The 13,114-nt window shown below is 45.6% G+C and overlaps 2 protein-coding genes across 7 annotated transcripts in view; both read left to right on the forward strand.

Annotated features, from left to right (window-relative positions):
- Positions 1-13,114, forward strand: part of ABCG8 (ATP binding cassette subfamily G member 8) — a 451,150-nt gene that overhangs the window by 173,740 nt on the left and 264,296 nt on the right. The gene's annotated exons all lie outside the window — the stretch shown is intronic.
- Positions 3,624-13,114, forward strand: part of PPM1B (protein phosphatase, Mg2+/Mn2+ dependent 1B) — a 51,494-nt gene continuing 42,003 nt past the window's right edge. For 4 of the 5 annotated variants that reach the window (XM_065753921.1, XM_065753848.1, XM_065754146.1 and 1 more), the window contains exon 1: positions 3,624-3,847. The gene's annotated coding sequence lies outside the window, so the exon portion shown is untranslated. The remainder of the gene's footprint in view (positions 3,848-13,114) is intronic. The other variant, XM_065754063.1, reaches the window with a different exon arrangement.

Here is a 13,114-nt window from a genome sequence, read left to right on the forward strand (position 1 = left end):
AGCATACTTTCCCCAGACTACAAACAGGTAATAATAACATTACTGGGTTTTGTCAGTATCTTTACCTTTTTCTTTGCCACCCATTTTTCTCTTGGTGAGCAAAAAAACAAGGCAAAATGTTATATGAACCTTTCCAAACTTTCTTTACTCATTTCTTAATATGAAGACAACCACATTATTTGTGGTTTGCAGATAAAAAATGTCTTTTGTTGCCTGTGTGATATGATGTATGGCACAGAAGTGTGTATGAAGCAAGGGTGTGTCACTGAATTCCTCCATGCTGAATAAATTGCACCCACTGACATTCATTGACACTTGTTGAATGTTTACAGAGACCAAACGGTGGATGTGAGCATTTGAGCACAGTAAGGCAGCAGGTGGTGCGTTTTAGCAGTGGCTACAGTGACAGTGGGTAACCCTTACTGGTGCAGATTTTTCCAAGCCTGTCATGCAGGCTCTTGTTCATTGCTGGTGAAACTGCATAACTCATGGTGGTGACTGTGTTGGAAAGATGTGCTTTGCAGCTGAGAATCAAATAGTGTTATTGTACTCTTTGTATCAGTTATAGATTCAGTGGAAATAAATAGAAGGCATTATTTTCAGAGTGATCTATGTACTTCCCATGTATTAGTTAACATTTCTGAAGTTCAGTTATTTTTATCAGTGCTCAGAATCAGATAAACATTGTATATATATGAAAGCACTCTAATTTTGGGCATGCATGCTCTACTGTATATCCAATACATATACACCCTCCCAAAGAATACTGAACTTTAGCAGTCTTCCACAAAGCTTAACTGAGGCCAGCCATGAAAAGCCACAAAATCCCTAGATTAGCTGTTAACTCTGCATTGCCACGTACAGCCATTATTTCACCTACTTATTACTTCACCTCACTGCCCTTGCTGCCTGCTGCTGTGATCCTTGCCTCTTGCCACACACACCTCTTGAGCAATGACAGCGCTTTGTTTTAGCTCACAGGAACCAGCCAGATATGTACTTTTTCTAGTGATTAGGAATGTGCTGTTTATACTGGGTTAAGGGCTTATGTGCACTGTGTAGATTTTTAGTTAATCTCTAACAGTGGAGCAGGTCATGCTTGAGAAACAGCAGGGGATATGATTTGTTACATCAGAAACAATGTTAAGGTAGAATTATTTTTTTTTCTTTTCTTATTTTTTTCTCAGAGAGGTTGTGGATGCCCCATCCCTGGAGGCATTCAAGGCAAGGCTGGATGTGGCTCTGGGCAGCCTGACTAGTGGCTGGTGACCCTGCCCATGCCATGGGAGTTGAAACTAGGTGATCTCTGTGGTCCATTTTCAACGCAGGCCATTCTATGATTCTATGATTTTGAATAGTCAATTCTATAAACTGTTGAACTGGTACTGAGATGATGTACTAAGGGAGCATTTTATGTATTTCTGAACGTGTCATAAAATTATATGTGCAGCTGTAGTTGAAGGTGAAGGGAAGGGGATAAGAACAAAAGTGTTGAATCTAGAAGCAAGGAGAAAGGCGGGGTCAGGTGCTTTGAATGACAACTGAGAGACTTTTCTCCAATATTTGTGAACATTTTTGTTTCAGTAGCCACTGTGTGAAGAATGGCTGCTACAGTAAATTAGATGGAAGAGTCTGTATAAGCTGAGTATATCTTCCTCACACTGGGCGAGATTATCTAATGCTACCTACGGTATCTCTCTGGCAGGTAGCCAAGAAGCAAAGTGGAGACTGTAAACAGAGGCATGATAAAATTACAGCCCAGATCTGTACCTGCTGAAATCTACGCTAGGTTTACCAGCAGCTTCAAGAGTGACAGGCTCTCCAAAACTTTCCAGTAAACCAGCTGGAATAAAAACTGCTATTTCAAAATGCAGTCCAGCAATTGTCTAGGCTGAATGAATTTTGCATTCACCAACCAAAAGACGCAGCAGTTTTTAGCCAGATGTGTCATTCTTCTAATAATACACAAGTTGTATTTAAGCGACTACTAGAACTAAGCATGAGGAACAGCAAAAGCCTCCTCCAAGCTAAATGTATGAAACTGTCTTGAGTCCCAGATCTCGCAGATGCTTCAAAGCTAGCTAGGTTGATTGGCAGCCAGGTCTGGGCACTCAAATTAGCTTGTCTATGAGCAGGTCTTCTATGGCAGAGGGCAAACCTCAGTGTTCTGTCCGTTTCTGAACATGTGAGTGTCTGCGCTGGGACCACGGAGGTTTCACTCGAGCACTTCTGTGGCCAGCAGAGCTGTGGGAAGCAGCCCTGGGGCCTTCCCCATCTTCTCCTGGCAGAGCAGGTGCACAGGGAGCTGGAGAAAGCAGAGCTTCGGCTGTTACCTCCTCCAGAGCTCTGGGCAAGGATTTTCTAATGCAAGTGGTGCTGTTGATGACCTTAAAAGCTGAAAGCTGCACGGTATCTTCTGTATTGTGGATATAACTCTGAAAGAATAGTCCCATTGTGTGCCTAGATAGAAAACTGAGCACGTCCAAATGGAAAGTTCCAGGCTTTTCATGGGCCAGCTCCCTTACAAAGGCCGCAAAGAGATTGACTGATAACTAAAAACGCTATGTAAGCTGTGGTTTTGACCTCTGGTCCTAAGGCCCGCGTAACAGAGGCTCCTGCTCACAGCACGGAGCAGAATGCAGCTCGAGGCAGGGGGGGGGGGAGACCATGCTGCTGCCTGCCTGCCGTTTGTACTAACGGCACGCAGCGCTCAGCTGTGCGGCGGGCACCGCTTCTCTGACATTTAACTCGTGACCCCGCATCTCACTGAGCCGGCCTCCTCTCCTAGGCTGAGCCCGAGCCCGCTCGAATACGGAGACAAACGCGGCGGCAACAACCGCCCCGACGGGCGGCACGAGCCCCTGCCCCCCCCTCATTTCCCCCCCCCGACTGCTGCAGCCGCGCCTCCTGATTGGCTGCCGGTGATGTCATCGCGCGCACATACGGGCACTGCCCGCCGCCCCCCGGGGAGCCGCGCACCTTTCCCCTCCCTAGCCGCGATCGCGGCCAATCGCCGCGCGGAGCGGCGCCCGCGCGCTGCGGCTCCGCCGGGGTCCACCGCCCCCCGCGAGATTGGCAGGGGCGAGGGCCAATCGGTAGGAGGCACCCGCCGCCTGGGTCACGCCCATCTCGAGCGGCAGCGGCCGGGGCGGCAGAGGCCGCGCGACTGGCGGCGCCGGGAGCCAATGGCCTGCAGGCAAAACGCGCCGGGAGGGATTGGCGGTGGCGGGGGGAGGGCGGCGGGGAGGGGCGAGGCGCTCACTGACAGCCGCTTCCGTCGGTCCTGCCCAGGCTGCGAAGCCGGGGGAGAAAGAGCGGAGAAAGGCAGGCTCGGTGCGCGGCGCCTTGATTGACAAGAAGGGCAGCCTGTTGTTAACGAAACAGCGGCGCGGCGCCCAATCGGGGAAAGCTCCTCGCCGGGGGCTGGCGGGTGAGCGGCGAACGGATCGGCCAATGGCACCATGGCAGAGTAGCGCGAGCGGGGCGGGGGACCAATGGCAGCCCGCGGTGGGCGGGTCGAGCTGAACGACAGCCACGGTGGCCAATCGGCGCGGCCATGGGCGGGCCGGGAGCCGGAGGCCCCTCCCGCGGCTCCGTGACGTGGGCGGGCGGGAGGGCGGGCCCGGCGGCGGCCTTCGGGACGGGGGCTCCCAACATGTCGGCGCTGCTGGCGGCGCTCGGAGTGCGCGAGCGGGCGGCGACCGCGGCCGGCGGTGGCCAGCGCAGGGCGGCCCAGGCCTGAGGCCGAGCCGGGCTCCACCCGAGCCGACCTAAGGCGGGTCGGGCCCTAGCCGGGCCGCCCCGGCTCCCGGAACGCCGTGGGACGCCGGTGCTCCTTCGCCGACAGGTAGCGGGGTCAAGGCCTGCCGCGGGGCCGTGGCTTGGCCGGTCCGGGCTGAGGCGGCGGAGGGAGGGCCGGAGGGGCTCAGGCGCGGGCGTTGCGGAGCGGGAAGGCCTGGCGCGCCGCGTTGGGGGGGGGCGGCCTGCTCGCGTGGGGCCGACGTGCGGGCAGGGCCTGCCGCGCGCCCGCCTCAGGCAGTGGGGAGATACCGCGCAGGCCCGGCCTCCGCCTCGCCCTGCCGACCTCAGGGCCGCGCTGCCGCCGCCGCCGGCCTCCCGGTAGAGGTGAGCCCGGAACGAGGCCCGCGGGCCGGGTGCTGCTTTCGGGCCAGGTCCCGCGAGGGTAATGTAGGGAGCGGTGCGCGGCGAGAAAAGGGCGGGGGGGGGGGGGCGGCTAGCCGGGCCCGCGCACGTGTATTGGCTGCGCCCGGGGGAGTGGCGGGGCCGTGGCTGGTGGCTGCCCGGGGGCAGTAGCGCGAGCCTCGGGTCGGAGCGGGCAGCTGGCGGTAGGCCCGGGCAGCGGGGGCTGTGCGGAGGAGCTGCCGGCCCGCCTCGAGGGGCAGCGCTGCTGCGTGGGTCACGGGTAGAAGTTGAAGGGCTGCCTATTGTGGTTGGGAGGTTTGGGGCCGCCGTTTATCAATGTGGGTATGGCTTAGCTACGAATTATGGCTAGGCCGAGAGTGGGAGTCATTGTGATGGACTGGAGGCAGCTGTGTGTGGGGTAGGCTGAGGGGCATGTTTATAGCTGTGTTTATACTTGGGAGATGCAGGTGGTGGGTGAAGGCTTATAAATCTAGCAGTGATAGGTGGACGGGCCTGTGTAGGGTATGAGAGGTAAAGGGATAAGCTGTGTGTCCTTTGCACGCTTGGAGGAGGGCAGCTTCATGTGGTAAGCTGATGCACTGGCTCCAGGGTTGGACACAGCAGGTTTCTACAGGGTTCTGAACTTGTTTCCTTTGGTGGCCAGTGTGGTTAGCCACAGTGTGTAGGACCTTCATGTGTAATGCAAGTTGGTATGTGGACAGGGAGTCCGCATGCAAGTTGGTTTGCCTGGCACATGTAGTGGCTGGGGGACATCTGGCTGTCAGCAGCTGGGTGAGCCCTGCTGTTGGTGCTGTGAGGCAGGCTGGGGCAGTGAGCAGCATGGTCTGTGTCCTGGGAACGTGTCAGAAGCTGTGAGCTGTTGTCATACCTGTGGTGACATGGAAGGCCTGGATACTGCATGTTGAAGTTCTGGAATCCAAATCTGAAATGTTACTGTGTGTTGGGGCTGCTACGGCACTGTTTGGAGAATAGCCTTACATGTGTGCTAGTAGAGGCTGTGGAAATAAGTACCTGCATTTGTGTCAGGTGTCAGGGATTACATGTTTCTGTCTGTGAGGGCATCAGTGCACTCTTCTTGTGCATAAATTATTTGTGATTACTGTAGATTATGAGGATGTGAAGGGGTTTGGCCTTATACTTAGAAGTAGAAATGAACAGTGGGGTCTTTGAAAGGTTTTGTTGAGGAAGGGGGGTGGGATGAGTTGGTGTGGATTGTGCATCTACAGGGTGAAGGTTATGTTAGGCATTGCGTACTTGTGTTTATCAGGGGAATGGTATTGGTACAAAAGGGAAACTGGAATTTTCGTATTGCTGAGTTAGTGGGAACTGTAGTCTGTGTGGAGAAGAGAAGGCAGGCTTTTATTACTGTGAATGTGAAAAGATGAAATGGGGGTGAGGGAGATGAGCAAACTGGTTTGGAGTTCCAGCTGTGTCCTGGATAGGTTGCAGGTAGTGGGTTGTCTTCCCTCCCCTCAGTGTGCACAGGAGCACAATATAGTTGAGACAGCCAGTGGAAACTAAAAGAAACAAATGAAGATGAGGTGATATTACCTGATTAAGGGAGTTTACCAAAATCGTTCACGAGGTTTCTCTTCAATGTTCTTTTTTTTTCCTCCTCCCACTTTATTCTGTTCTGTTTGTCCCAGTAGGTAAATTGTCCATTAGCTTAGTGTAAACTTTTGCTGAAACAAATGCTTGTAATGGGCTTGGCAGATGAGCAGCTAACTGAAAGCACTGTGGTACAGACAAGCTCCATGCATGTGGACTGAGGCTAGGTTGTCTGTGCTTGTGCATTACATGCATTACATAAACCTTTATGCTTATGTTGACTGTGTGTCAAAGGTACTGGCTGTAGGGTTGTTTGAAGAGGGTTTAGTGCATAAACATTTGAGGGCCTGAGATCTGTGGAATGGTGATTTACAGTGGGAAGTTGTTTGGCTCAGGTGGAAATGGAGAAAAATTGCATTTGTGTATCCCATGTTCTGTAGGCTTGTGGTAGTATAAATTATTTTTCAACACTGCTCTTCATCTCATGTTTGGTATGGGTGTTTGGAGGAGGTTATATTATGCGATATGTGGTTTAATAAAGGTGCGTAGCATCAATGTATTCACATAGTATGGGAAGGGCTGTATGTAGTGTGAGGCTGGCAGCAGAAGGCCTTTTTTTATTTTGAAGAGCAAAGTAATTGAAAACCGTGTGGAGAGCCTAGTTTACTTTTATTGCAATTGCTGTGAGGTGGTCAATTGAAAAAGCAGAAGCTGGAATTAAAAAATCTCTTGTAGTTACCATGGATTATCCAGGGTGTTTCCTCATCACTGGTGTGGAATTACCACTGGATGCTGGTCCACATAAATTTTTTCAAAGGTCATTTCTAGTATGTGCTTCTGACTTCCTTTACCAAGCTTGAGACCACACCTTACATTGGTACAAGCCATCACAGTTTAAGTGAAAGCTTATGGGGTGACTGTGTTTAACAGTCTTCTAAGATGCTGGGTGTAAAGGACTGTCATTCTCAGGGAGAGTGATTGAGTGTAGTTAATATTTATTAAATGAACATCATGCCTCTTTTGTTTTAATTTTACTCTGTCCCTTGTATTAATTTTCTTCTAATATTTGATAAAAAAAAACCCAACCAAAAACCAAACCCAAACAACCCCAAACAAGCCACCAAACCCAAACAAACCCACCCAATCCTTTCTCAATCTGAAAATTCAGGTTTACTGTGTAGTAGCATCTTGGATCATCATTATAGTAGGAATATAGATGTATCACATAGGCTTGATGTTGGCTTGTAAATAGCTGCTCTTCTCAGTGGCAGTGTAAATAGCTGCTCTTCTCCAGTCAGCACTGAGAGGTAGCTAGCTGCTGGTTTTTGTGAGCACAGTGTCCCCCACGTCAATGGGAGGCCTCGGTAAAATCATCTAAGTTCTAGATTCAGTGCATGAATGGTGGAGAGTGATTAAAAGTTCATGCATATATCTGTGTCCATTTTTTCCCCTCAAATATTGATCACCTCTGCCTATCACCTTGTATGCTCTATTTTTTATTTTTACTTCTTTCATTTCCTATCATGTTGCTCAACAAACTTTCCTCATCTTTTATTTCACTGTTGCACTCCAGTTTCTCTTCACCTCTTTGAACATAAAGGTACATCCATTTGATCTTGGGCCTTTAAGCAGCCCAAGTGCTTTGATCTGAATATTGATTTTCTCAGCAACTCAGAGGAAAGCAATGCTGATTTCTTGAAAAGCTGTTGAAGTTCTTGCAACCTAGGCTCTTTCCATGTTTGTCACCTTCTTCATTCTGTGCTTCAGTTATTTATGCTTGATCATCTGCAAGATTGGGCTTACATATGTACAAGGTGTGAACTGTCTTGTTTGCATCCTGTCTTAACCGCTTGTGGTGCGATGTGGGAGATGTTTTATGAAGCTTCAGGTGTGATTTAGCCCTGGCTTTCAGTGTATCTAGTATGCATGTAATCTTCAGGGAGTTTAACTGCAATATCTGGATAAGTCATTGCAGATTCTTAATTAAAAAAAAAAAAGTGTCAACTTAATCAGACTGTGGAAGTTTGGAGAAAGGAATTGTTTGCGTAGACAGTGAAAAGCACGTCCTTGATGCAGGAGCATGGATGCTGAGTTTCCAAAAAACAGTTAGAACTCTTTCTATGAGAGATAGCCTTGCAAACTCCCCAGCTATTTTGCTAATGCCTTTCAGGCCTGGGTAGATATCTAGCATAGGAGATTTTGAGTCAAACAAGTTAAAATTTGTCAAATCTGTCTGAGACTGATTGATTGTATTGTGAGAGTTTGAACCTTGCATGTAAGTGCTGTGAGCTGAAGGCTGTATGGGACCTATAGTGGAATGTACCTGAGCAGCATCGTGCTAATGCTGAAGATAAATTCTTAAGAATTAATACTGCAAAGAAAACTAGTCTGAGAAGTTTTGCATGAGCTGGAGATTGCCTTTTGCAGCTTAGTTCATGTCCATTTCTTGAGCCCTTATACTGAAACGTAGGGGTTGCTAATAAGTGTAGTTTTAAGTTAGTCTTCTGGCTTTTGGGAAAATTTACATGGGAGACAAGGCAGAAAGGTGTTTTTAGTATAGATATTGATAAAAGCCCTCCTCATCTCAGCCATTCCTACAAATTGAGGAGGATTTTCAGGTCCTTGTTCTGCTATGAAAAATAAGTTGTCCCTGCTGTTCCCCCCTGCACTGTTGTTTTCTCAGTAATATTCATTCAGTTCATGGTCTTATGGTGTTACTACATCACTGTCTGATTCTGTTTTGTTTTTTATCAGCTCTTTTGATGGAATGCAGTCTTTTCATTGAGTTTTCTTTCATACAAATGATATATCCACGTGCTTAAATCTGTTCCTAGGAGAATTCAGCTCAGAAAAATAGCTGGTTCACTTAAGAATGTTTCAGAGCAGGCTACTGAAGAACTTGAGATGGCTCTTTGGTGTGTTTGGTAATGGCAAGTTAATGACCACGGACTTCCTATTAGGCAGCAGAGGAAAGCAGCAGTCTGTCTTGGTGGTTTTCAGGGGAGTAGTGTATGTTAAGACAAAATATCACGTTCAGTATTTTGGTAACCCCAGTGCAGGAAGTTGACCTTTACTGAATGTAGGGCAAACATGGTTCTGTGTTGTTAGAATGTGAACTAATTGATTTCAGCAAGGAGGTAAAGAAATAAGATAATGGTTTATTTTAGTAGAAGTGGTTATGTCTTGTTGTAATTCTTATGATCGCTGTGTGTGGTTTGTACAATATTGCTTTGTCCTGTTCTCAACAGTTTTCACCTGTCTTACCAATGCCAGGTATTACCTGTTTAAAACTCATGACCTTGTATTTAAAATCTCGTACGGCAAAAGGAAAAGTGACTAGAGAGAAACATCTTAAATGATAGGACTATTTGTAGATAACTGATATTTGATCCAAGTGGAAAACTGAAATCAGTAACAGTTATGATAATCCTTTTAAATATACTCAGAGTTCATCAGCTTATTCTAGAATTGCCAGGACAACTTTTTCTTTTTTTCTTTTTTTGGGCAACTGTGTTGTTTAAGGCGATGGGCAAGTAATATGAAGCGTTATGGAGCATGTGCTTTGTTCCCTACCCTGAGCTAGAGTGGAGTGGAGCTGATGATGCAGGTTATTGAATTGTGTTTTCAGTGTTTAAAAAGTTGTATGTTACAGTAGATGTAGGGTGATACATGAGATGTGTGGATTTTGAGATTTTCATATTTAATAGGAAAACTTTCCTAGGTGTATCTCACCAGCTTTTGATGATCGTATCTATAATGGAGTGGAGGAAAGAGTAGATGAGTGCTCAAACACCTGTGCAATGGTTACTGCAGAGAGAGGTTCAGATCCACAGTGCAGCTGCCTTAGGCCTAATGAGGTGATGTGTTGGTGACTCTGGTTTAGTTACTGCTGCTTGAAGGTCTTTTAGATGAATGGACAGTATCTACCATATTGCTTATATTTATATCTTCAAGCAGAATGCTGTAATTGAAGATGATCTGTAGAGTGGAACAGTAAGTTATGTGGACCCAGTATATGTAGTATACCATATATGCAATTTGTGTGGTTGTATTTTAGACTAGTTGTAGTTTGGTTTTGAGTGCACCCCAAACACTGCTGGGTATTAGGTGTTCTCCAGGAGTTTCAGTTGAGGTTAATTTCGGAGATGTCCAGATCACGCACTTAGAAACTACTCAGAGGGTGCAAACTAAAGCACAGTAAATGGGATGACTCAGATTTCCTAAAAAAGTGCATTACTGGTCCAAATGGAAATCTGATGCGGATGTTCTGATTGAGTCTTGAAGCATCTGAGAGCATTGCAGAAGGTGTTGAGCAGTGCATGGGTCTACATCCTCCATTCTTCTGCCTCTTGGGTGCTGTTGTCAGGCATGGATGCTCTCTAAGTAAGGCATTTTGTCTATTTTGAAAAGTATCTGAATCTAAATTCCTAAATTATTGTCCCTAGTTCTGAGATTTAGCGTTAAAATTACTAGTATTCAAACAGCAGTACTGAAAATCAGTTCTTTCATGTCTTTACTTCAGTTAATCAAGAATGAAATGAGTGTCTGTAAAGCTTTGCTTCCTGTGGCTTGTTGTCTTGTGGTTAGATTTTTTTGAGTGTAATATTACAGGTCAGCTCTGAAAGTATTTTTGTGTTTGGGGCACGTGTAGTATATGTATCCTGCATGGCAAGATGCTGTCGGTAACACAGCTAAGCCATGCAGTACTTGTTCTCCAGAGGCACCAGTTTGGATGGGATGTCTCTACTTAATCCAACTGTTTATTACCACAAAACTCACAGAACACAATTGTTTGTTGAAGTATTTACTCTTGTGTTAACTTATGAGTTGTGGTGAGTTTGTGCAAACTGCTGAAAGAGGGGAACCAGAGCTTGGCTTTCTGTGGTTGCATTTGGTCTGTTTGCTCATGGTAGCTCTTGCTTTACCTAAAGCCTGTTCATATTTAGCACTGACTTACAGTTCTTCCATAAGAATAATTTTATCTCCCTCCAATGTTTCGGATTACCTATTTAGAGGTAAGAAATGGTGCTCCTACTGTTGGTATCTTTTCTAAACATCTCTTTTCTACAGGACAGATAAAATTATTGAGGACACCCAACGTACTTATTAAATTAGTCCCAAATAGGTGGATGTAAATTCCCTCAAGTATATATTGTAGCCTTTTGGAGACTAGTAATGTACTCTGGTATGTAAAGTAGTTTTGAACTGTGAATGAGGTGTTTTTTGTTTTTTTAAATGAGCAGTGTGTTGATGCCTGGAGTACTGCTAGATTTGATTCTGAGGGTGGTAGATGAGTATTCGGATGGGTCTTTTTTTTTTGTGATTGCTCTCATGACCTTGAGAAGCTGCTGAAACTCTAATGTGCTTTGAAACCTGTCAGATGAGGAGTACTGTACTTGGGTGCTGTGGAGTGTGGATTGAATTCTGAGTTTTGTCTTTAAGGGTATAAAAGCTGAATAAGTTGTTCCTTTTGGATCTATTTTAAGTACGTGAAAGCTCAAAACATTTTTGTTTGTTCCAATTTCCAACAGGAATCTCTCCCAGTTGAAAGGTACTCTGCATGCTAGTTTATGCACAGGTCCTTGTGTCAGGTAGGGTACTGCTGTACTGCACTGATGCCTGCTCTCTGGCATCTAGTTTGGTTGACTTTCCGTGGGCCATTTGAGAAAGAAATGTTCATAGCTCACTCTTCAGTAAAAGATTGTATTTCTTTAATGTCTGTTTGTATCACAAATGTGAAGAACCTTTCTTTTTTCAGCTACTGCAGTACTTGAATCCAGCCCTAACAGCCCTAAGTACAGGGACTTACCAGTTGGTAGCCATCATCTTAGAGATACTCCCTTTTAGGAGGTAGAGAAATTCTATCCATCTCAGTAGGGCCCTGATGCACAGAACATTGTTAGGATCTGAGAGCTTGTTTTTGGTGCTGTGAGTCAGATCTGAGGTGACACCTAAAGGGAATTAGGTGTCTCCTTGCAGGTGGAGTTTACAGGCATCACTGGCAGTGGCTGTTAGCCAGTACTTAAAGGACTGGCACCCATAGTTGTATCAACCTGACTCTTCAGGTGTGCTGTTCATCTGCTTGCTAGCTTATGTTTTCTTTATCTTTATATTTTTTTCCCAGAGATGCATCATCGGAATGAACCTTGTTTCCTTTTTTTGTCCTTTCTCTAAAATGTTTTTTGTTTTTTAACTTTTTATTTTTTTAAAGAAACAAAACTATCATTGTATTACTGATGATGATGATAAAATATCCAATGCTTGGTGTGGGTTTGTCACCACCCTTTGGTTCCCCTTCTGATGGCTTAGGCTGATGGAGACGCTTGAGGTCTGAGTTATATCTGATGATGTTACTCGGAGGGAGTTAAAATGTAGTACCTGATTGTGGGTAAAACTAGACAAATAGTACTGTACACAACCAGAATGATCTTGTGAAAGCTAGAACTAACACTATTTTTTTGTGAAACTTATTTCATAAATCCTCTACAAGTGCGCCATAATTGAATTGCTGTTTAAAAGGGGACCTAAAGATTCATTGGCATTGTCGTGGAGAAGATGCTTTAACAGGAATGATGGCTTGCTTTGTGAGACATTTTCCAACCGACTGTTCTTTTCAATGTCTCTTACAGTAAAGTAACTGAAAGCAATTTAAGTGACTACAGAAATGATTATTTGCCAGAGTCAAATAGCTATGCATTCTTTTCTCCAGGCAAATCTGAGAGCTTGTTGGTTTTTGAGGAATGGTAAAAGCTGTAGTGTAATGTTTTCTCTGAAGTGATAATTTAATTGTTGTGTTAGGTAGAAAAAAAAAAAAAGCATTGTCAGGACTTTGCTGTAGTGATGATATTTTGTATCCTACCTTTATATCATAGTGAAGCAATATAATTTATTTGATTTCTGTTTTCTCTTTGGTATGCCTTGTGCTGAACCATATCTACGCTTTGATATGTTTTGGTTTGGTTTTAGGTTTTTAGTTTTTCCCTGCACAGTGCAAAAATGCGATGCAGGCAGCACCTAGTTTGAATGCCAATATCTAGTTTGTAACTAAATCCAATAGGATCGCTTCTCAGTTACACAAACAAACCTCACCATCTCTAGGCCAGAGAAGAACAGCTCTGAAATACTTAATGATCTCAAGATAGTAGCTGTTGTTAACCATAAATGTTCACTGTATGTTTTTGACTACTCTTGCAGTACTTTAATTTTAAGGAAAAAGAAACGGTGTTAACATAAAATACTGCGAGTTTTGCAGGAGAAGAGATAAGGTTAGAGATTGTCAAAACTTCGTTCCTTGAAGTGGGGCTTACTTAAGGAGCCAGAGGGGAAGAAATGAGATTGCAGTGTAGGTTAGGACTCCTGAAGTAAAGTTGTGTACTGATGTTGTTCATGACAGGGTAAAGAA

The sequence above is a fragment of the Cyrtonyx montezumae genome, unplaced genomic scaffold (assembly GCF_038088225.1).
Source record: "Cyrtonyx montezumae isolate F1298 unplaced genomic scaffold, pur_monq_1.0 scaffold_0, whole genome shotgun sequence".
Lineage (NCBI taxonomy): Eukaryota > Metazoa > Chordata > Aves > Galliformes > Odontophoridae > Cyrtonyx > Cyrtonyx montezumae.